The sequence below is a fragment of the Opisthocomus hoazin genome, chromosome 10, assembly GCF_030867145.1.
Source record: "Opisthocomus hoazin isolate bOpiHoa1 chromosome 10, bOpiHoa1.hap1, whole genome shotgun sequence".
Lineage (NCBI taxonomy): Eukaryota > Metazoa > Chordata > Aves > Opisthocomiformes > Opisthocomidae > Opisthocomus > Opisthocomus hoazin.
Window position 1 is genome coordinate 22,852,122 of NC_134423.1, and position 25,539 is coordinate 22,877,660.

A 25,539-nucleotide genomic window follows, 5' to 3' on the forward strand; every position below is an offset into this window, starting at 1 on the left:
AAATTTAAAGGAAAATCTGTAAAAATCATTGTCCCCTTTTGAAAAGAAGGGACAATTCACGTTACATATATCTCATCTCTCTAAAAGTCTTAGTTTGAGATCACTTTTTGCTGCTGTTTGGTCTTTATTCCCATTTAACTTCTAGACCATGCTACATTCCCCCAAAATACACACCTAGCTTTCAACATTTCCTCACTACTTCGCAGGTTTTTACAAATAAAAGTAATGAGCGTTTGCTTTTAAGCGGACTTGTTTTTCCTTTCCAATGCAGTGTCTTTCGTTATTAACTTTCAAAGATCTAATCAATCCCACTAAGCTGCCACGCTTTTTATCCTAATTGTTTTTCCATTTGCTTCGAGTGTTTCTTATTCCACATCTGCATTAATATAACTTTGGTATTCTCCATTTGAAAAATAATATTAATACTCATTTAAGTCCCTTTACTTTCCAGCTTTATTAAGGCATTATTGACTCTCACCTTTGAATGTTTGTCCTCTAAGTTTTTAACATTTGTGATAAACATGCACTTTTGCTGTTATCATTAGCTCGCATTAGCCATAAATTAACTACTTCAGTGCAAATTCATCTTCCAGTTCTCCTAAGGTATAATCAAGAATCCTTCTCTCCTAGCCAGCCTTATGCCAGAGGAGCAGGGAGAGCAATTTCAACATTGTAAGAGCTGCACTTCATTATAATTTTGTTCATAGTCATGAATATCTCCTCCTTAAGTATTTTCTTACTCTTTCTTGGCTAATGGAAATCGCTTGGATATTTGTCATCGCGTATGCCCCCTGCACTGTCTGTGCTAAAATATCCAGACATTCCAAGGCAATGGTGGCATGATCCTGAATCATAACTCCAGTAAATTTTTGTGGGTGTCACTGCCTTTTTAGTTCTTTGTGGCAGATCATATCTTTAATCTACAAAATCAGACTCTCCTCTGCTGTCGTGTCTGTGACTGTGCATGAAAAGAATAGCTGCCCAGTAACATAATACATTTCAGTGATATATACTTGTGACTGCTAACTTTGAGGTGTGATTACTGACTACAAGAAGTATCTGGCAAGATGCAGGTTCTTATTTTGGTCCTTGGATAAAAATGGCATGCCTTCCATAAGCATGTGATGGACTGTGTGAAAGACAATATTGTTTGCGTTTGTCTGATAATCTGCATTTTTAGCTTATTCAGTCAACTGTGTGAGTTTGAAAAGCAAAGACAAAACCAAAAGGAGATAGTTTTGGAGAGGAGTGATAGCCAATCTGTGATACTAGTCAAGAAAACCTCAGTGGTGACATGAGTCAATTGTAAGGATTTAAAATAATACTGACAAGGTCTTCCCTGTTAACAAAGTTTGTATTTCAGGAATTCTGTATATTCTGTTATTGATTTGTAATTGATTTTACACACACAGGCTTTCCCCAGGTGAACAACACAAGTTGTTTAGGTCTACTGGCAAAGCCCGTTTGTATGGCATGTACAACAGCTTTACCTCACTGTAATTTCATTGCTTTCCTCTCGAGCTCACGTGGATTCCTTGTGTGCTGATATCTTTGCTAATGATGTGTATCTTTTTCTAACATTTTAGAAGACTGGTATTAGCACCTTCTCACTGGAACAGAGGAGATATCTGTCTGGATAACCACAGGTTGGGAAGATGATCTAAAAGCTGCAGAGTAAGATTTAAAAGTCTTGGCACAAGGGAGAGGATATAGCAGTATCAAGTCATCCTAGGAGATTTGACTTCTGCTAAAAGTAATGTACTAGATTCAAATACACTGGAAAGCTGTGTATTACTAAGCTTTTATAGGGTCAGCCTGTGGGGAGGCACCACACTGTGTAGGCTGGTAGAGTCTCTCTAAACACAGGCTGCTTCAGAAACCCAAATGGTTTGTTCCCTGATTTTTTAATTTTTTTTTTTTAATTCTACCCCATGTATTAATTCCTTTGCTAAAGTTACTCCCTAATTTACGCACAATTGTGCCAGTCTCCTTCTGTTCCTTTTTATTTGAGAAGCAGCATGAGAAATGCAGATTTTCCTTGCTTGCTTTTCAGCTGAACACAATAATAACTATTTCTGAAGTAGAAACTAAAGTCATGCTCAGGATCTTGCGTTTTGACAGGCAATATCTAAAAAAACAAAGACTGATGGCCTCTTATACTCAAAATTCCTTGTTATTATAATGCAATTGGAATTGCCCTCAGTTGGTTTGGATCATCATTTTTCTAGGCATAAGCCAAATATTTTTTTCCTCTCTAGCTTACAGAGAAATATACACTAGATAATATAATACTTGATGCATAATTTTTCGCTTACTGTGAGATGCCTCTTTAAATAAACACTTTGTATACATGTATACATATTGCAAGCTAACAGTAAGAAACCCTAATACAATCTATAGTAGACAGTCATGTAGATTATTCAGGTATTTTAGTGTATAGAATCAAATAACTCTCCTACAATTAAATATAGACAGAAAAAGTTCTTAGGATGCAACTTCCCTAGCAAACGCATCTTCCAATATTTCAGTATATGTTACAGTTAGTGCCATTAGGAAGGGTACAATGTAGTGATCGTATGCTGATTGTAGGCTAGTTGATGTCTGTGGTGTGAAGGCTGCTACACATACATCTCTATCTCACTGGTTTCACAAATAGTCTTTCCCAACACTGGTGCTGTACCTGACTTTTCCATTTTAATAATATGGAAATGTATTTTTAAACAGTGATTGCGTCTGAAGTGCTTCTTTAGAGGGTTTTCTCTTCAAGGGCTTTCCGACTTTTGGTTTCTCTAAGCCCTGGACACTTCAAGCGAAATGCTTCTGTTAGGCTGGTTTAGGTGAATGTGGACTTTCAGGAGGGACATTCACATGTATTTCACATTCAGTGGTAAGGAATGGACATAATGAGTAGGGAGGTATTCGAGACAAAATGCTTAGTTTATGCCTCTAAGCCAGTTGTAGCCTTGTGTAGGACTGACATTTTTGTGGGGTAAGGATGAAACTTGGGGCCGGTCTTTGGTGACAATATAAATGAATGTCAGGAAAATTAATACATTATGTTTTCTTCCAGGTCTTTGTTTCATCTCCGGAGGAAGATGGAGGAAATCCACCAAGGGATATTTAACAAAAAGACAACATTCAACCTGAAGTCCCTGAGCCAGAAAATGCTGAAAGGTGGGAGAGGACCCCTGGTAAAGTATTACCTACCTCACTGCTATGGTCTTCTGCATTATTTTCTATCACACAGGATAATTTGGCTTAACCTAGTACAGCTGTTCTTAAGTCTTTCATTCAGATTTATATGGATTTATTGATACATAGTGGATATTTACATGCCCATTTTAGCTAGTATGTGGTATAGTTCTTCCTAAATCCCCTGCAGAGCCAGAGAAGGTGTTTCAGAGAAAGAGCCTGGCTTACGTTCTCTTCCTCCAGGTAATCACCTATCCACTGATAGCGAAGGGAGATAAAACAGCTGAGCGGGCTGATACAAGCCACATAGTGTTGAGCAGCTTCTCTTGACCCCAGCCTGTCTGTAGTCCATCGAATGCACCCCCTTAACACAGAACATGCACAATCTGTGGCAAGTCCTGTGTAACAAAAATTTGTGTTGTGCTGTATCAAAATATCACAGCAGATTCAACAGAGGACAACAATCATAATGCAATTACTCTCTTTCATAGCTACAGTAAGAGCAAGACACAATGTGGCTTTTTGTTGAGTGCGTGTGTCTCTTTATCACTAATAAGCTGCAGTGTAAAATTCGCTGTATCTCTCAAAGCCCCCAAGGGACATCTCTTGACCCTTCTCAGCATAGTGGATTGGGCAGCTCAGCGTCTCCGTGGATAGCTGTCATTCAGGTGGTGTGCCCCTTTGCTGCCAGCACAGTCGCAAGCGGAGAGCCCAACAGAGAAACAACGTCCAAAGATTTGTCCGTGCAGGGTGGGACAGAGGGAAGGATGGTGGTAGGTGGGGTGAGGCTACGGCAGTTTGGAGGCACTGGTGTAGATGCTGGTGACTGAACATGCCCCTTGGGCTGTGCTGGAGCTGCTGCAGCAGCTTGTTTCATGGGCTCCCAGTCCCGCTTTTGTTTTCTCACTCTACATGAGAGAACCAGCAGAACAACAAAAGACTCTTTCTAACACACTTCACTGTTTTTTTCCCCTTTGTCTTGGATTATTCTGAACATAGCTTAAACCCTAGTGCCCTCTTCTGATCTTGCAATAGGTGTCAGCTCTCGGCACACCTGGCCCTGCAGCTCCAGCTCAGCACACAGTGGCAGCCAATTGTTTGAAGTTAGGCAAGCATTTGGGGATATAGATATTTTAATTTGTAATCAGCTTTAAAGCTTTAAAGCCTTCAACATTTGCTCTGATCAGAAACAGGAGCTTAGGCAGAAATTAGTCTTTCCTATTTATAAAATCCATTTTTTTCTCCCCTGGCAGGAGCCGTAGGCTTGATCTGAAGTCCACTGAAGTGAAAGGATAAACCCTTATCAGCTCTGGCCCAGCCCTTAACGCAGCAAGTTTTTTGGCCAGTAGAGTCACTTAGGCTGAAAGAGGCGTACTATTACAAGATCTTCAAGGGACAAATACTAATTAAGGATAATCTTGTAGAAAATGTTACTTTTTTGGACATATTGAACATGGGAAATATTGGTAAGTGATATTTCTACAATTCCTTAATTTTGGGAGGCCTTTCAATGCTACTAACCCAAATTTAGTTTATGTGTACATACATCTAGACAGATCTATGTAATGCATATTAGGTGTATCTTCCAGATAGCTGCAGACTGTATGAATGAGTTCATTCATGATTCATGGGCCAACAGCTCTGGGATAGAAGGCAGCAGCTGCCGAGGAGCACGGAGCAGCACTGCACAGCAACCTCGAGGCATAGTCAGAAACTCGGCAGCCAGTTTGCATTGTTGGGGGATTCCACATAAGGGGAAGTAGAAACATCTTCTTTAGAAAAACGTATGTTTGTTTTCTAAAATCATCTTAAAATCACATTTTTTTACTGAGCACTATTTAAAAAAAAGCCTAATAAAATATTTTCTCTTAAGGCACTTGATATGCCTAAAGAATGTTAGATGTTGCTAAATCTTGTAACACTAAATTTACTGCCACGTAAGGTTATGAATAAATTTTCACAGTACTGGCTTTTCTAGACTGTGACTGTTTGCTTATGTTTTAAGCAGCTAATCTTCTGCAAACTGAGAGTTGTGCAACTGCAAATAAATACTCTCTACTGACAAAACCATTTGTTGATAGTTTTAGATGGGAATTGTTGAGATACTGATGGGCAGATTAACACTAGAGGCCTCTCTAGCAAGAGGTTTATCAACACATTTAGCAACAAAAGGATATTTATAGTACTTTCCTGGAACATGCTTTTCCCAGCTCTCTATTGCCATCTTCAGTCTCTTGCCTTGTTCAACAGAAAATCCTAGTAGGGGCGTCACATGTATAGAGACAAAGGGAAAATAGATTTCCAGTCCTGATCACTGGAGCTCTCTCCAGTCATCAGGTGTAAGTCATCAAGTATAAGAGAAACAACATTATTGAGTTTAATTGAGATGATACACATCGTGATAAACTAGAGCAAGAGTTACAGCAGAATGCCGGAGCAGTGTGATGTTAGTGGTTATTTGTTGTAAGAGGTGGTAGAATAAGGTTCTTGGATAGCATCCGAGCTCAGGCCCAGTGTGAATTTCTTGGATATGTGCATCACACAGACACCACTGGCAGTGGCTGACACAGGAGCTAATGAGAGTTTGGGGTATGTTTGCATGGGGACAGAGAAATACAGCAAGCACTATCCTACCTGTTAGGCAGGTGTTTTGATAACATTCTCTTTGTCCTATAATTGCCCTTCACAAATTTTTCACCTTCCTTTGAAAATCAGTAATTTAAAACAGATCAGGTATCGTGGTTTCTATGATCCTAACTACATACTAAAGAAAATCTAAGAATTTCCAAGTCCCTTGCGATAGATGGTATATGATGTAGAAGCCTTGAGGCCTGGGCATTTCTTCAACACCTCCTGCTTTCTACTTTGTAATGTTCAGACTTCTTTTTACAGGTTTATAACTTTTAGAAGTCTTTTCTTACTATTCCCTAGTCTCTATCATTGCCTCATTTCTCACTTGGTGACAGTATTTTCAGTCGGTATTCAGAACTCAGTATTTTACAAGTAATCAGTGTCCCAGGCAGCAGGCATATGATTGTGAAATCATTGTTACTCGACAATGGGTACTTGACATATACGAAAAATAAATTGCTAAAATTTGATTCCCATAAGATAAACTACTGTCTGAAGCCCATTTTACGGCCTGAGCATATTTGGGCATAATATTAGCAATACCAAGTACTTTCCTTTTCCAAACAGAAGATATTCTTTTAAGGTGCCGTTTAGACTCCTTTCTAATAAATCTCATAGTAGTAGCTGACACTAACACAGTTTAAACTGTGCTAGCACAGGGCTAAATTAAACCCTGATGAAAGCAGCCTGAGCTGGATTTTGCACCCCTCTTTCTGCTGCTGCTCTGCTGTATGCAAATGTTGATCCTCACTCTTAGCATGTTGACCTGGTAGTTTCTGCAGTGTGTGCCAAGCTGGCACAACCAGCTTCTAGACCCTCCTGCCCAGTGCAGGGGTATGCTGTGGTGCGATACAGAGGTGCCATTCATTAATGACCAAATGCAAGTAAAACTTTGAAGGTGTTAGACTTCAGGAACATTATTCTATAGAAAAACTGGCAAAAAGGAAAAATGTACATTTTGTGCCCACTTCAGCCGAACAAATAGGTGTCTCCCCAGTCCTCTGGAAACCCAAATTCACTACTGTTTCGTGGTTGTGTACTTATTTCGGTAATCGTGTTTCCTTCATAGGATTTGGGTGGTTATTCAGATACTGGTTATGTAGCAGCTTTAGCATTTCTTCAAAAGAATGGCCTAACTTACTGGATTCTGCCTTCTGTAATCTGACTGCTGGCAATGGTCTTCCAGAGAGGTACTTGGGTACGTGTTAGGCACGCCCATCTTTGGCTCTCAGAATTCATGGAACTGATTATTTTTAATATAATACTTGGGAATAGTCTTTGGATGGTGTGTATTTGCATTTGATGTCACCACAGTGCTGTAGTGCTGCCTTCATTGCTTCTTCTCTATGTATTTTCTGCAAGTGCCACTTTAAATGATCACAGGATTCTTGGAAAAACAACAGGAAATGATATAATGGTGCCCACAAGTTCTGTGTATTGACTTTTCCACAGACTTGCTAGTCTCTGAGTCTAAAAATTATTGGTAAAACAAAGATATTTGATCTTATCCTCTGTTTTTGATTCTTGGTTGTGTGCTAGAAGGCCTGGCCTTCTGCTGCTTTATTATGGAAAAAGAGAAGAAGAACTAATCATAGAGATTATTGTGGTTTTGATTACAGCGACAGTTGTTTAATTTAGTTGCTTTACATTCCTAAGTAACTATTAGCAGGAATTCATATGGACACACACTGTTATCTGCAAGTAGGTTACAGCTTGCACTAAGATGCAGCAGAAATGTCTGTATAATAGAATCATAACACTGTTGTAAAATTTGTAGGACATGGAATAAGTAATTGTCTTTTAAGTCTACCTCAGTACATTCAAACCTTACAGGATAACCTACAAAAATGGAGGAAAGCTACAGGGAAAACTGTTATCTGTGGCATTGTTCCTCGGTAGCCTTACAGGGGTCATGAGCTGTGGAGGGCAAGACAAAGATTTCAGTGGAAAATTATAGAAAAATCACCTGATGTCAACATCATTGAACCAGGATTAGCTTGGAAGGTCTGTGCTTTTGGCCATGTCTAAGGGGATATCAAAGTGCTTCTTACAAAATTTTGAATATTTATAGCTGAGAATTCAAAATCCTTATCTCTTCATTGGCCTGAAAATAGCTTTGCTTTTGAAGATATTATGACTCTTTCTGGTCTATTGTGGTGAATTTACCAAATAACTTGCCCCTCTTTAGTTTCCATCTGAGGGATAATTTATCCCCCAGATGCTAGCAAGAAACAAGACCTATATCATTGTTTAGAGCCTTCCAGCCTCATTTGGATAATTCCTCCAGTAAATTCCCTCCTCATCCAGGATGATTCCTCAATAAATTCCCGAGGCCAAGTTGGGTTTTCACCACATTCCTTTAAAGTCTCATCACTGGATGAGTCCCAATAGATGAATAGGTCTAGCAAAGTTTTGGGGTGGTGAAACTGTGCATCCTTGCCTGCCAGGCAAAGTGCTGTCTCTTCACTTGTGCCGTGCTTTTGACAGTGGCTCACTGGGACCCTTTGGTGCTGCTCCTACCTTGTGCAGTCCCCATATGTGCTACCGTAGAAGAAAGAACAAACAGTTTTAAACTGACAGTCACAAAACCAAGTAACTGAAAAGAGCAGTCTGCCCTCTCTGCGATGAAGTCCTTCACTGTGTTAAAATTACTCTGGCTACCAGGAACAGCCTAATCTTACCAGAATGAGGTCAAAAAGTGCTATTTTACCCTAAAGCAGGATATTTTACCCAAGCATAGATGAAATTAATCTTTCCTGATCTCCCTATTGTAACTGCTGGATGGCTTCCAAGACTCAAGCAGGCCTGTGCAGCATTAGCTCAAGTCCTTCAGGATTCCCGCGGTCTGAAAAAAGACATCCTATAAATGCTGATTTAATTCTTCATTCATGGTGCTGGCAGCTATGTAATGAGGCAGAGGACGGGACGCAGTGGCAGACCTCGGTGTTCGCATTTACTGAGCTTTTCAGAAGGCCTCAAACCAAGTGCAGTTGCCCTGGTTATAGTTCACCAGTCCCAGACTTTACCCTCTCTAGAGCCGAGGCACAGGCAGTTGTCCTAAATCATTAAGCACTTTCATGATGGTTTAAAAAAAATAAAAAAAAAGCAAACAGACCCAAAACACTCAATAAAAAGTGACCAACCACCCCCATCCCTCTCCCCAAAACCACTTGAGGTGCAACTGCTATGCTTTGCTTTCACTTTCCTGTAAAGGACGCAAGCCCTGGCCTACAAATGTTAACTTTTTTTTTTCCCTTTGAAAAATATAGGCTGGTACACTCCCCCATCCCGAGAATTGTCCTATTGATGTGACTAACTGTTTATGTAAAGGTCATGCTGCATTATTGGTGCTCTGTATATAAAGTAGTAACACTAGCAGTGGAGTCACAATTTACTGCAGAATTTATCTCCAGCTCTGACATTTTTTTATAATTTCAATTGTAGGGGGCTTTGTCCAGACCCACTATGATTTCTGAGTTTCCTACTACACAATTAATTGAAATGGGATATGGAGACCCCAACATAAGAAGGACATGGGTGTGTTGGAGTGGCTCCAGAGGAGGGCCACAAAGATAATCAGAGGGCTAGAGCACCTCTCCTACAAGGACAGGTTAAGAGAGTTGGGGCTGTTCAGCCTGGAGAAGAGAAGGCTGCGGGGGGACCTTATAGCAACCTACCAGTACCTGAAGGGGCCTACAAGAAGGATGGAGAGGGACTTTTCACACAGGGTGTGTAGTGATAGGACCAGGGGGAATGGCTGTAAACTGAAAGAGGGCAGATTTAGATTAGATATTAGGAGGAAATTCTTCGCCATGGAGGTGGTGAAACACTGGCACAGGTTGCCCAGAGAAGCTGTGGCTACCCCTGCCCTGGCAGTGTTCAAGGCCACGCTGGATGGAGCTCTGAGCAACCTGGTCTGGTGGAAGATGTCCCTGCTCATGGCAGGGGCGTTGGAACCAGATGATCTTTAAGGTCCATTCCAACCCAAACCATTCTATGATTTGTATTTTCTGAATGAGAACAGCCCCTGTTCAGAGTTTATTTTGTTGAGCTAGACAACATGCAACATAAATTCTGAACGAAACTGACCTCAGCTCAATCTAGTATTATATTGAACAGGAATTTTACTGAAAAATGTGTGACTTTTTTTCCCCCTCCAGTACAAAACCACTGTATTACTGTGCTACGTAAGCTATTTGCTTTTTACTTCTTGGGAGTTTAGACTGTTTGGAAAGTCTGCAAATGAAAACTAAAAGTACTGGAAACTTCTACTGTATTTCTTGAAAAAAATATCACTCTTATTTAGCTGTTCACTTAAATCTTTTGTCACAGCAGACTTTTATACCCATATTATTTTAACTATCAAAAGGATTTGATTCGACTGCGGAGGTAAATCACAACCAATGTGTTTTGTCGCAATTAAGAATGAAGAGACATTAAGCCTCTTTCCATTGTAAATATTTGTTGAGTAGTGCAAAAATTTGCTTTGGGATAAATGTTTACAGTGGAAACACTGACTGTTTTTAAATAGTCATAATGCCCTGAATGTTGTTGCTAAAACTTAGTTACTCTTTCTGCTTTGTTTCCTGACAGCCTATATGAAATGCTAAGTAATACGATTTCAGAGCATGAACCATGGTGCCACTTCATTGTTTTAATCAGTGTTAAAGGAATTATTAAATTCACTATCCAATTACATCTCTGAGTATGTTCATTTTAATAGGCTGAGTATTTTTCTAATTTATCTGCTAATCATTAGGAACACATTTGGCCTCAGCTCAGAGACTGCTGTGTCCTAAGTTTCAAGCTAGGATTAACACAGTGCTAAGAAATCCAAAACAATTCTGTGTAACGGAATTAGAGCATCTTGCACACGCTCTGGTGAGAACATGTAGGGCTAATTGTTTGTACGCTTAGGGTTGTGTGTACTCATCTACACCTCCACCCATAAAGGTCAGGATATTCACTGGTTAATGCAACTTCCTTAGTAGGGTTTAATTACTAGAAGTAGTAGGGTTTAATTACCAGAAATAAAGTGCATGCAATGACAGAAAAGTCAGTTTATCATGTAATTAAATTGGTATTGCACCGTTTTAGAGAGATGTTCTTGAGCTAGGTGAATAATTGTATGTACTTTCACTGTAGGCGCTGTACTGCAAAGGGATTCATGTCTCTTCCCTGGAAGGAAACATGATTTTCTGAACATTTACCACCTGGTAAGAGCCAGGAAAAGCGAGCTTAACATCTAACACTATCACAATTTGTTCAGCATAAATCTGTAAATTTTATCTACAAATCAAGGATTAGTTTTGTTAGCATCCCTTCCCTGCACCAAATTAAATGCCTGAAAAACATTGCTCATCTTTCTTAGCTAACAGAAAACAGTTTTGGGTCCAGTCTTGCTTAACATCTTTATCAATGATCTGAATGAGGGGCTTGCATGCTCCCTCAGTAACTTTGCAGATGTAAAGGACAACCAGGGGGTCAGGCCCAGCCAACATGGGTTCATGAAAGGCAGGTCCTACTTGACCAACCTGATCTCCTTCTATGACCAGGTGGCCTGCATAGTGGATGAGGGAAAGGCTGTGGATGTCATCTACCTGGATTTTAGTAAGGCTTTCAACACTGTTCCCCCCAGTATCCTCCTGGAGAAACTAGCTGCCCATGGTTTGGATGGGTGCACTCTTCGCTGGATAAAGAACTGGCTGAATGGCCGAGCGCAGAGAGTGGTGGTGAATGGAATTAAAACCTGTTGGCAGCTGGTCACAAGTGGTGTTCCCCAGGGCTCAGTTTTGGGTCCAGTCTTGTTTAACATCTTTGTCAATGATCTGGATGAGGGGATTGAGTGCTCCCTCAGAAAGTTTGCAGGTGACACCAAGTTGGGTGGGAGTGTCTATCTGCTGGAGGTTAGGAAGGTTCTGCAGAGGGATCTGGACAGGCTGGATCAATGGGCCAAGGTCAATCGTATGAGGTTAAATAAAGCCAAGTGCCAGGTCCTGCACTTGGGTAACAACAACCCCATGAAACGCTACAGGCTTGGGGAGGAGTGGCTGAAAGCTGCCAGTCAGAAAAGGACCCTGGGGAGTTGGTCGACAGCCGGCTGAACAGGAGCCAGCAGTGTGCCCAGGTGGCCAAGGCGGCCAACGGCATCCTAGCTTGTATCAGGAATAGTGTAGCCAGTAGGAGCAGGGAGGTGATCATGCCCTTGTACTCGGCACTGGTGAGGCCACACCTCGAGTACTGTGTTCAGTTTTGGGCCCCTCACTACAAGAAGGACATTGAGTGGCTGGAGCCTGTCCAGAGAAGGGCCATGAGGCTGGTGAAGGGTCTGGAAAACAAGTCCTATGAGGAGCGGCTGAGGGAACTGGGGCTGTTCAGTCTGGAGAAGAGGAGGCTGAGGGGGGACCTTATTGCTCTCTACAACTACCTGAAAGGAGGTTGTAGTGAGGCAGGTGTTGGTCTCTTCTCCCGGGTAACTAGTGATAGGATGAGCGGTAATGGCCTGAAGTTGCATCAGGGGAGTTTTAGATTAGATATTACGAAAAATTTCCTTACTGAAAGAGTGGTCAGACATTGGAATAGGCTGTCCAGGGAGGTGGTTGAGTCACTGTCCCTGGAGGTGTTCAAAACACGTGTAGATGTGGCACTTCAGGACATGGTTTAGTAGGCATGGTGTTGTTGGGCGGGTGGTTCGACTTGATGATCTTAGAGGTGTTTTCCAACCTATGAGTCTATGAAAATAATCCTTATTATTTGTTTATGGGAATTCTGGATATTATTGATTTCTAAGGAATTATCTATGTAGCTACATGTTTATTAGAAATAAGCCTAAGCAATTAAATCAAGGACCTTTTTTCAGATGTCCAAAATTTGGTCACGATTTAATCTGGACCTGCCATGAAGACGGTAGCAAAAAAGGGGTTTCTAATTAAGTCTCAAAGCATATTGTTAAATAAGAACTTCTCTCTAAAGTAATCTATTTTTAAATGTGATTAGGTGATTTCATAAAAACTTGAGTCTTCATTTCACTACAAATGGCAGTGCTTGGACGTGATATAATGTTCTGTTTCCTGTTGGGTTATTCTTAGACCTAGAAAACCAAGCTTCCCAGGCCTCTCCGGAAACAGACTTATTCCCAAAAAGAAGAGCCGACAAGAAGAATTATTAATGTGCCCCAAAGCTAACTCCTACTCTGCAAAATAAACAGAAATAGTTCAGCCATCTGTAATAGTGTCAGTACAGTTAGATAGCTTATATAATATCTGGAGTCAAGAAGAAAATCTAGGGAAATAATTAAAAGTCATCCTATAGGCAGTATAATAGTTTGTGACAGCTACAATACTTAGGAAAGTACATATAGACTAAACATAATTTTGATATCACTCCAGGACACCTACGAGAGAAATTATATAATTTTAACAGAACTCCTTTAACTGAAATATCTGGTTTGATCCCCTCTTGGAGAACCATGTCTTCATGTTCCAGGATAATGTGCTTGTTGCTCAGCTCTTTTTTTGTTTCTAGTTATGCAGTGAGAGTTGACTGACAAACAGCAAATGTCATATGCCTCCTCCTCACCCTGAAACCAGAAGGTTGGGATTAAAAGTGGGAGGGAAGAATGGGACAGGAATAAATGAGAGCACAAGAAATTTGGCAGCATCAGAAATCTGTATGTACAGTGAAGTGCTGAATGACGCATTAAAGCGAACCACCTATAATTATAAATTACATGTGGTAAATTACAAGATAAAGGTATTTTAGAAACTAGATCCATCCCATATTGGTATGTTGCGTTATCCTGAAGTGACCCTGGGCAGCCAAATGTTCTTGCAGTCTGTCCTTGGCTCCTTTTGCATTATACAGGTTCCTAAGCCAAATTTGCTAAGTTAAACATCTGAGCTGTAAATAAAGATTTCCAAAGCCTACTGTGCCTTCCTTGTTCTAAGAATCCCTTCACAGTATGGCCCCAATTCAACTAAGTACTTAATATGTACTTAAATCCCACTTAAATCAATGGGATTTTAACATTTGCTTAAACGCTTTGCTAAATCATGGCCTATTAAACTGTCGATGTTGGAGATCACATTGTAATTTATATTGCTGTGATTTCTTTTTCTGCTGCTATACATGAGACCCCAAACTACATATTTCTGTAGTCTTGTTTGAATCAAAACTGGAACTGTTTAGCGGGAATGTGTGCAAGACCTATATTCATCATGTGCAAGAAACAGGAGTTAATTATTTTGTATTCCTGATAAAGCGTAGTCAAATAAGCTCAGTTAAGAGACTGAATGTTTTTCAAGCACCATCTTTTTTCAGTAATGATTGCAAGCCCTGGCAAATGTGGGAACATAGAGTTTTTACAGAATGTGGATATGTGAAAATATTTGAGGAGGAAGAGAGTTCAAATTGTTTTTTATTTGGCTGATTTGTTGGAAGTCTTGCCTTGGCTATTTTTTTCCACAAATGCAGCTAGGACTGACAATGAAAACAGCCTTTTGTAGTAGAGAAGGTGGCAAGAGAAGAAGTTGTCAAAAGGAACATCAAGAAGCCCTAAGTAACTTGATGTGTAGGCAAAAATATATTAAAGATATTGCAACTGTATATGCTACAAATTTTTTAGAAGAGAGTCACATATCCTGCTGTGTCTGGGATGCCCAGAAAGATTACTCTGGCCTTATCCCTCTTTCTTTGGAAAAGGGGTGAGGAAGGATGGTGGGAAAGTGAGGACTCTTCTTGACTTCTCCTATCATGCAAGCTTTTTGCTTGTAGTGGAAATCAGCCAAAAAACAGCTCATATGCAAAGAAAGCCCAAGTTAAGTGATGAGTGGAAAATACCAGATGCTTAAATTTGTCTTGGATTTTCTCAAAGCTGCTAATACTGGTTTTCTGCTTAATTAGCCAAGTAAGGGATGGACCTTGCTTCTCTTTCATGTACAGATATTTCTTGGATCATACAAGAATTAGTTAGCCACCTCTAGGACACTGCTGTGCATGTAAGAGAAAGAGCTAGATTTTGGTTTCTTAGTTCAACAACATTAATAGGCAATAATTGTTGTAGAGCATATCTCATACTCCTCACACCCACAGCACAACTACCCTGCCAGAACTGCTCCAAGACTGGGATTCCTGAGACAGCTCATTGTCTGGAAGTTAGTTTAGGTGTCTGTCCTGAGAAGAAATTACCCTCAGTGGGTACATTTTTCCAGCTAGACAAGATTTATTTCTAGTCAAAGTATTGTGTCTTTTGTTCGTTGGTTAGTTTTCTTTGAGGCAGCTAGGCTTTTCGCAAGAGCTCTCAGTATTCTGTCTATAATCTCAGGGGTACGGATGGACAAAGTAGTCTATCTCTCTTGGACATGAAGTGACCTTTCTGTAAAGGATGTTGTTCATGGGCATCTGTAAGTGTTCTTCAGCATTTTTGTACCTCTTGAAAGAGGAATTGCTGTCAAACGTGCATTGAGGTTGTTTAAATGTGCAGAGTCACAGTACAGTACAGAAGGGCATTTGAAGCAAAGAAAAGGCGAAGCTCTCAGCTGAGAAAATCTGAATGGTATTGATCAACTGTAGAATCAGCAGAGTACAAAAGCAAACCAGTTCTGGAGAGGAGTAGGTGGGATCAACAAAACCATCAATATCAGATATTGTAAAACCATTCAAAGTATACTTGTTTTTTGTGTCACTTGTTTTGCTGCATAACTATAAAGCCTACAGCACTTGACTAGTCTACTCCATATATCTGATATGGCCTTTTCAGAGAGCAGGTGTAAGTAGTCTGAACACATGTAATTTCATAGTAATTTTAATATTCCATTTGTTTCCATAATTTCATAAGATATACATACATGTTCATCTGCATGTATCATTTATAGAAATATCAAATACATGCAGGATAAGTTGTAATTTAAAACAAATAGATATAAGAGTAATGTTTATATTAAGAATATAATTATAAAACTTAAACGTTTTTTACAAAGGATGATGATTTTTAATCCTACTTCAGAATATCAAACATTCAAAAAATTAGATTTTGTCTCTGACAATGCTTGTTATGTATGAACTGGCATATACTAGAAAAGTGTTTCTTACCTGGACTTCTTAACATCTCCAGTGAACCATTACAGGACTTCTATGAAAGGGGGAAAACAGTAACTTGTTGAGGAGGGAAAGTAACTCTTCTCGCGCTTCATCTGACGATACAATTTCTTCATCTTTGTGCGTTCATTGAGGAAACTTTCTTTCGCAACTTCTTATGTTCTCAAACCCAGATAAAAATTGTCACTTCTTTTAAAAAAATCTTAAGAATGTTGCAGTGTGCTTTGTTTCACCTCAAAGGCTGATTTGTGATTTGTATGTGCAAGCATTCCATGTTTTCACATTGTTTTTTGAAGATTTAAAGTTTCCCTAAAGATTTAATACTGCCTACTCTTTTCTCACAACTATGAAATGTAGATAAAAAAAAGATGCCCCCTCCTATTTTCACATTCTTTATCACATATTGAATTAAATTAGAAGGAAAAATGGAAAAGAAATTAAATTGCAATTATATGACTTCCTTCAAATGATCCTAATTTGATTTCATTTAAAATAAAATATTAATAAAGTATTAATTTTTCTTTGTGGGAAATTCCATTAATGGAGCAGTTTCCCAGGGAAAAAGAAACAAAGTGATTAACTGTCTTTTTTCCTTTAATAATGAGATATTTCTACAACAAATAGTTTTGCTTGGTTTACCATTTGTCTCTTACGTATTTATGCACAGGTCTAGGACCTCAACCTATACATGGTATGTTCTAGATCTTGTTATGGAATGTCTTTAACATTCTCTGTCTTAATTCTCATGCTTTTTAGAGGTTGTAAATTGCAAACAGGCTACAAGACAATCTCCTTCAGATTCTATAATAAGAAATAGAGAAAGAGTTATACACATGTCTAATTTCAGTGACACAGTGACTGCAAGTCTTTTAAAAAAACAAATTAGAAATAGGTCCAAATGCAAATTCTCATTAAAAGCTTCAGTGTTTCAAAATTAGATAATTTTAACGTATTCTTATGGTTGTTTTTCAGTTAGAAAATTAAACTCCAGAAATGTCCCCCTAGCTAAATGAGATTTCTGCAATGTTGAGTTGAAATTAATCAATCAACTCTTAATAAGAGCCAAGCCTCAAATCCACAAGCATGAAACAACAACTAGTAATGTCTGTATAAATTGATTTCAGAAGGTTAAATGTGCACATTCAGGGCTTAGAGAACTAAGTCTTTATGGCCTTATCCAAATGGATATCTGTGTGACTCACATTACTTTGCACACACTGTAATCATGAAAATTATGGCACTGGGTTTAGATGAGGCCATGAAGTTTGATCCATGTTGGAAAGCTGGATCAAGGTGGCTTTTTTTCTGATAAACTAGGTCCACGGAGGTCTAATGCTGAATCATTTTGTTCACTGCTGGGGCAGGAAGAGGGATATAAAAAAACAACTAAGGTACAAAGTATGCGTGTAAGGGTAGAATATTTGGGCTGATGGTTGGGCACATTTAAAGGGTAACAATAGGGTTTCTCATTAGACCTAGATAAAAATAAAATTCAGCAACTGTAGCTGTATTACATGCTAAGGTTGTGGCTGAGGTTGGCATCAGTACTCTGACTAAACTTTGAAAGAATTAGTCTGAAAAATGGGCACATGGTAAGAAGGGGATTTAAATCTTTAAGTAATCATGTCTAAAGCCTGACTGCGTAGAAATAAATAGGCTTTGGTTTCATGTTTAGCTGAAATTTTGCTCCAGTAGAGGGATTTCAAATAGATATTGCATAAGTGTAAGAATTCTGAACGGCAGAGGAACCTGACAAGAGCTAGATTTCAACTAAGAGAGGGGTAGAGGTGCATTTTGTAGAAGTCTTCTGTAGGTTTTCTCTGTAGGACTTTCCAAACTAAGGCTGCAATTGGATATGGGATAAAAAGGGGACCCTGGGCTGTGTTGACATTTAATATCTGTTACAGAAGAGGTTCCCAGGCTAAAATCAATGTTATGTCCTTCAGACCTCAGAAAATTACAATTAGGGCTGGGTAAGGGCATGTAGATCTGCCTGGACTAAAGGTTTTGCCTTACCCATGCTAAAACTCTTATAGGTAGGATGAGGTAGAATTTTGATTGCAGCTGTTCACAGCAAGACAGAGTGAGTAGGAGTCCTTGGCTTAGGATTCTGTTTCAGTGGTGCTAATCTTCCTTGTCAGGTCAAGGTTTCCAGGGCTAGGTGACTGGCCAGGCTTTTCACATTTAAGCTTATGTTTGAATTTATGCTTGTGCTCCTAAGCTGAATTAGAGTTTAGGACCCACAGTCAGTGTTGAACTAGGGTGTGGAATGGCCAATTACCAAAAATACAAAACGAAAATGGACAGGTAGTATAGTGACCAGGCAGAGTGAACAATAATAAGAACAGCTGAATGACAGCCAAACACAGGAAAGAAGACAGGTGTGACAATCAGAGTAATCAACACAAAAGGTCTAATAGCAGAGGACAGAAATGTAATTACTTCAAAAGATCTTCCACAAAACATTGATTTCAAAAAAGCAGAAGGAAAAGAAAAAATAATCTGATGCTGATGGTTTGAAACATGCTTATGCAGCATACAATAACCTAAAACTGAACGAAAAGAACAAAATGAAAAATAGGAAAGAAAAAAAAACCACAAACTCAAAACAGAGGGAATTGTTAAATTTAAATGTTTCATCCTTTTTAATGAGGTTTTCAAAAATCTCACAAGGATTTGCATTTTTGAAAGACACAACTTTCTGGAGTGTCCATGTGCATTTGAAGTCCTTGGAGCCGTTTGAGCCGCTGCACGCCCGGCCGTAACGCCGCAGTCTCTGCAGCCATCTCACAGGGAGTCTGTGCATGTTCAATGTTCACGGAAGCAGAGCCAGAGAGGGATGCTCATGAAGCAAGCAGCACAGAGCCTTGCTGGTAAAGTCTAAAATCCAAGCTTTGCTTCCTTGTCACAATGAATTTTCACTGGGTCAGTGAGCCGAGTCCTATGGCACACGTGAGAGAGAAGTGACTGTAGATAGCCATAGACAATCTCTTCTTTACATTTAAATCCTAGGTTTCCCTAGGATCCCCAGTCACCATAGACTCACTGTAAGAGTGAGTATGCAGAGTTTGGGGCACTGGCTGCATGGCAGCTGAGGGCCCCTTTCATTCTGAAGCTGAATCTATCGTGTCATGACACAGCAACCATCAGAGTTGCTGTTGACTTCCCTCAGGAGCCTTGGAAGGGTTAGCTGTGTTTGACAGCAGTACCGGTAGGCTGAAAGGCTGAGCAGTCCATTTCTGTTTCTTTCTTCCGTCAACTTAGATGCCTTCTGATTTCCCGTTCTCTCTGATTGTACCCTTACTGTTCCCACCCTGCTAACTCAGCCAGCCAAATCCAGCTTGGGGATGGTATTTCGTTTCTTTTCATAACCTCTTTACTGCCTTCCCCTCTGTGTCTTCTTGGCAGTTCTTTGCTCTGCAAATCAGTGAAACAAAAGATGCTTACTTCACTAGAAATAGCCATCGTTTTACTGAGGGTTTTGTGGATTCAGCTTCTAGGAAGGCAGAGACCAAGCAAGCTTCCTTCAGAAACAGATTTGTCCTGATAGGATCAAGTGATAGAGGTACAGGCCGTTAAGTTCATGAATTCTTCTCTGAGGACACTTAATGCCTTTTGATGATGCTTATCCCTGTGTCCCGCTGCTGTACTGCTGCCAGCAGTCCGCCTTCTGCTACAATGTGTGCTGTGATGTATTCCAGTTGAAGTTTCCCACTCTGCTTCTAGTGCTTCATGGGCAGTTTGGGTCAGAAATGTAGTCAGAGGCTGCTAACCCAGACAGGCAGAAATATGTTCGTGACACTGAATATCATTTTTCTTTGATTTCCTTAGGGGATCTTCCTGAAGATCTCTAGCAAGCTGGCCTACCACCACCATCCTCTCCCCAGTGAGCTGGCCATGTATAACCATCCACTTGCTGATAGGAGGATTCCAGTCCTCAGGTTTGTCTCCTAGTGACCCTGTTTCCTTGATAAGGTGAGCGGTGTGGAAATGGTTTCTTGGTGATGGCTCATGCCTTTGTTCTACATATATACGTGGTTTATCTCGGGTAAATTTCTGAACTGGAAACTAAGATTTGCACCATTTTGGGAGGCCATTGCAAAAGGCTGCCATGAGAATCTCATGCCTAAAGCTTTGTGAAGAGCTGAGTAGCTGGAGAGACTGTGGCCTTTGTTTCCTCCTAAGGTTCCAGTGGTTTTGGTCCACCACTGAAGGTAGCTCTGTCAACTGTGCTTTGGAAATGCGTACAAAGAAAAGGATTTTTTTTAAAAAAAAAAAAAAAGAAATTTTCTTGCTGTTTGATCAGGGAATTGCAGTTTACTGTGACAGTCATTTAAATGCTCAGAACTATTATCCCCAACAGATACGGAAAGCAATGAAAAAGATTAAACAGCCTGACCACCTACGCTTGTGCAAAAAAGAAACATAAATTGATTAAGCAGTTGTCAACTAGATCTGAGATGTGGAATGAGATGTGAGAGCTAATCAAAGTGTAATTACCAAGAATGTAATAATTATTGACAAGGACTATCTGGGTTTTGAAAGATGTTTATTACTAAAAGAAAATCTTCAGGCATCTCAACGTTTCCCCTGTAACTTCTGTTCCTCAAGTATTTGTCCTAACCTCATAGGTCATAAGTTGCTCATATTATTTGCTGAAACATGAATGGCTGATGAACTGTCACTGAAGCTCATTGCTAACTGATCTTTTAGATAGTCTTAGATCTGGAATTTGTGACACATTTAGAGATGACAGCATGATGTTTATCGCACCAGTCTCACAGAGGAATTCCTTTCAGATTGGTTTGGATATGGTGTGAGTCATAGTGTCCTCAATAACTAAGCTCCAGCATCAGGTATGATGCAACCTCCAGTTCTTCCTGTTGTTGTCTGGTAGCTGCTGCATTGCTACGCTTCTATAAAATTGTATCTTGCTGATACTTCCCCTAATTGGGAGACAAATGCTTTAGGCCATTGCTTTTATGCCTTGTCTTTCCATCCCAGAATTTTCTGCTAGGTGCTGCACTGGCCAGAGTGAGAATATTGCCTTCAGGAATGGGTGCACGAGAATTTTCATCTTCTAAAATGGGGATTTGTGATCCATTGACTTGAACCTTTCCCTTTCAGGTATTCTTGGTTCCTAATTGATCTATAGCAAATCACATTAATGTTAAATGCTCCAGGAAATGACTGCATGTCATCTCAAATGATAGAATCTTGTTTAGCTATGTTCATCTCGGATTCCAGTTGTTTTGTCTCTGTGTATGTCTGTGGATTTATTCTATTGGCTTTTTTTCCTCAGAGAAGTGCAGGTTCCTAATCTCATTGATCTGGTTTCTTCATATTAGGTCATGTTACAAATTCCAAATCAGATTACAACAAAATCAGATTAGTTTCTTGTTCTTAAACAGAACAGCTTATGTCTGGACCTGGTACTTAAAAACTTAGATTTTACAGAATTTGTCTACTTTGGGTGTGCAGGAGCAGCGAAGTACTAAGTATTGGATGCATCACCCCCTTGATTTTATTTCAAGGAGATTTTCTGTACTAAGTATACAGTGGATTAAACTAATAACCTGAGAAAGTAGTTTTCAGAAGAATGCTCTGGTAGTTGAAATGTTGCTGCTGTTCTCACTGTAAGTTTAATTTACCTTCTTCAGAAACTTCTGTGAACACAACATATCCTGTGATCTGCCTTACAACACATTGATTTTATTATTCATCTTTATGGGAAAAAAGAAATTTGTTCCATGACAGTTAGACAATGGAGTCACATTTCTAGGAAACACATTACTCATCTGAATCAGATGCCTTTTTTTTTTTAATCAGAGACATCTAATTTCTTATGAGTGCTTCACCTTTCAGAAGATGCTGTTGTTTCTGTAAATGTATGAATTTACTCTTTGTTCGAGGGTATGGGATCAGACTTTGAAGAAAGCTGTATTGCATTCCCACATTTTCAGCTGCTCCATGACGGGCAATTAAGTGAAGGTGGAGTCCTCATCCTATAGAAATTATATTTTCAAGGTCTCTACAGCTGGAATGCTCGGTCCCACTAGAGCATTTTCAAAGCCCTTAGAAAACACCAGGAAAAGCTACTGAAAACCTTCAGTAGGCTCTGAACTGGAGCCTAAATATCCCTTCATTTAGATTCCTTTTGATAAGTGTTAACACAATAATACTTATCTGCAGATATCAAGTGTTTAATGTGGCATTGAATGTTTATGCTATACTGAAGAAGTGGTGCTTAAAACGCTCACTAAAGACTTAAGCAAAAAGGATAAAATAAAAAAAAAATTCCATTCTTACTCTTTCCAATAGTAAAATTAAAGAGAAAAAAAATAACTCTAGATGAAAAAGTGATGCAGTCCATATGTGTCAGACAGGAAGAAAAGAGAATAATAAAAGTATCTTGCATGTTACATAGGTCATCTTTTTTGTTCCTAATTAATTTCTTGCTACTTCTTATTAACGAATCTGAAAAATGGTTTTTAAGTTTTAAATGCTGATCCAGATTTCAAATGGGGACTTAATTGTTTCTAGACTTTCACATGAATTTCCTGAGAGTTTTTAGTATTCTTGGGCTCATCTCATCTTTCCAGTGCTATCCTATGCTGTGCAACTAAACTAGATATACACAGCTGTATCTGGAGGTGGTTTTTTAGCTAGGAGTGTCTTGTCACAAGTCTATTGCAAGTAAATTAGTGGAAAAGAACAAGAAAGGGGAATGATAATGAAAAAATAAATAATGGCATGAGTCAAGGTTATTGCTATTTGAATGGACCGTACCTCTGAAGTCCTAAGTTGTACCAGTTACTAGTTCAAGAACTGTAATTGTGGCAGAGATCCTAGTCAAATGGCAAAGGAAAACATTTCAAGTCTTCCAAATGAAATTGATAGTTGAAAATAAATGTTCAAGTCAGAATATGTCCTAATCAGCTATTCACCTTTTCTCTTGCTTAGCTGAAAACATCTTCTTTTCAGTGTTTTGTTTGCTTTCCCAAGAGCTAATCTAAATTTTATTAAACATAAAACACATTTCCCAAAGGAAGCCGCTAACTCTGACAGCGAGCAGCACACAAGAGAGCAGCTTGGCCACGTGGTGGAGCTTTCTGTTCTCTTTGCAGGAAAACGTGGTCAGAAGAGCTGGCTGACTGCCGGGCTCCTCCAGCAAAGAGGAAGGGATTAAGTCCTGGACGTTCGAGAAATACCGTGCTTTATGGTGATTTATGCTTACATTTGTAATGAAATATGTGGATGGCTTGCCCCCCACCCCCCCCTTCCTTTCCAGGTCTGGAAACTGCATCTAACGGTGAAATTAATTACCAACGCATTTCATTCAGACCAGCTAATTCCAGTTCACTTCCACCATTATGGTTGCACTCTTAGCATACTGTCACATGCAGATGAAGGGGTCCTCAGCCCATTCATCACCCCTAAATGAATAAAAATCATCATACATATACATTTATTTTTCCAAGTAAAAGCAGTATACTGTTTTCACCCTGTTTCCTCACTGGATTTCTGCCTACAAGAGGCTCATTATATGCTTTGCCTTCCTCCAGGCTCATATTGTCTAGTACTTGACTTGGATCACTATGAAGGGAAAGGCTAAGCACCAGCAGCAGATGCAGGAACAGTACTTAATAAATTTCTAATCCATCCTCATTAACAAAGAAGTCCTTCCAGAGTGGATATTAAGACAAAGAGCTTTTGGCATTTGGGCAGACTTAAGGGAACATCTGTGTTTGTGACGGCAGAAGATTCACTGTGTGATAATAGAAATGAAGCCTCAAAGGAAAATCCTTTCACTAACAAAAGACAGACTTCTTATAAGAACTAACTTTCACTGATGTCCAGGTTTTGGGTGTTGTTTTTTTTTTTCATTGTTTTTTATTGTCATCGTCTTTTGTTACCCATTGGTAGACATGTTATCCCTTTAGAAATGAGTACTCACCTTGAAAGACTTAAAAGAATTAATTAGATCATACATCAGTACTTTCAGTCAATCTGTTCTCACTCACTTTTGTGTGCTTTGAATTAGAACACAAATTTAAAGCTCTGTCTATGCATAGAAATTGCACAGGCTGAATTAAATAACTTCCTAACTTGGAGTTGGTTCAGTTTAGTTCTTTAGGCATTTCAGCCAGGTACCCAACTAAACCAATTAGTATTAGTTACAGCTAAGACGATTTACAAGTATCCAAAGAGGTTGCACTCTTTTAATCAAACCTACAAAAAATCGATTTAATTCCATTTATATAATTTCCGCATTTACATTTCACTTTGGAAACATTTTTAAATTGTGACAAGAATCACATATCTTTAAACCTTGAGAATAACACGTTTTAAAAAGAGTGTGAAAATTATACTTTGTGACTAAAACTTCATGATTACACCATAAGCAGGAAAAGACAAGAAAGGGGAGCAAAACAAAGATCATCAGACTAATTTTGTTTGTGCAATTTTAATGAAAAACTAAATATTAATGATAGGTTGTGAGCAACAATCTTATTATCAAGATTCAAACTGCTTTGCATGAACTGAGCCTTAGAGGCTGTCCATATGTATCTTTGTAGCACATTCAAATCTTAGATGAGTTAACTTAGCTAAGCCCGTGCTGTCTATTATAGGGCTTTCTCAAAACATCCTGCCTATGAAGCATATAAAAAAATACAATGAGACCAGTGAACACAATAGACAAACTTGCAAAAACCAGCGTGTGTTTAATGTGTGCTGGCAGGACGAAGATCGTTACCACAGTATCTGAGAGAGTCTCTACACTGCTTGCATAATTTGAGGTTTTTCTTCTAACTTTTGGGCTCAAACTCTTGACCTCCATAAACTCAAGGATAACATTTAATTCAGCAGCAGAATAAGGCTTACATATTTGCATCATAAGGTGTTTGGAGGAAAGGACTGTTTGAAATGTATATTACAATTTTGTTAGTATTTACTTCATGTTTGTAAACTATATTTTGTATTTTTGTATTGTTCTTATAATCCTTTTGCACTGAGGATAGCCTACACCCAAAAGCCCTCCAAATCCAAACAAGTGAAAAATCCAAGATCCTTACTCTGCGAAAATGGGTTAAGAAAGGATCTTCCCTTGCAGATGGGAGCGTTCAGTGCTCTCTTCTAAAAACTAGGCTATGAACATTTAATGCAAAGGCTATGGGGCTGACTTACCATCCACTGAAGTCAGGGGCAAAAATGTGATTTTATTCTTCATTGTAGTGTTCCTTCTGTTCAGCTGAATGACATCAATTCAGAATACTCAAAAGCTCTATAGATGTGTCTTCACCTTTTAAGACTAAAAAGCTATTATGAGAAAATTTGCTATGTTGAAAAAGTGAGGGTGCTAGTGCTAATGGATTATTAAATGTCTGGGTTAACCTTACTAGAAATGTTTCAATTGGGATAACTCAATTTAATACAGTATAATAGAATTTTCTAGTATATGCTAAAGTCCAAATGGTGATGTGTAAAAGCAAAGAATGAAAGTCCTTTTGAAAAATCTGCTTGAAAGCTGATTATTTGAAATTGCTGTAGCCTTATAACTCCTTATTCCAGCAATGAGATAATGATGTAATTTAGAAGCAGGTGGCTTAGTGATATATG

The 25,539-nt window shown here is 39.2% G+C and overlaps 1 long non-coding RNA gene across 1 annotated transcript; it reads left to right on the forward strand.

The window, feature by feature from the left end:
* Nucleotides 1-3,090: 3,090 nt before the first annotated feature.
* On the forward strand, nt 3,091-19,829 carry LOC142362547 (uncharacterized). The gene is made up of 3 exons (XR_012765126.1): nt 3,091-3,174; nt 4,446-4,658; nt 19,750-19,829. It is a non-coding gene; the product is annotated as an uncharacterized LOC142362547 (long non-coding RNA).
* Nucleotides 19,830-25,539: the final 5,710 nt, after the last annotated feature.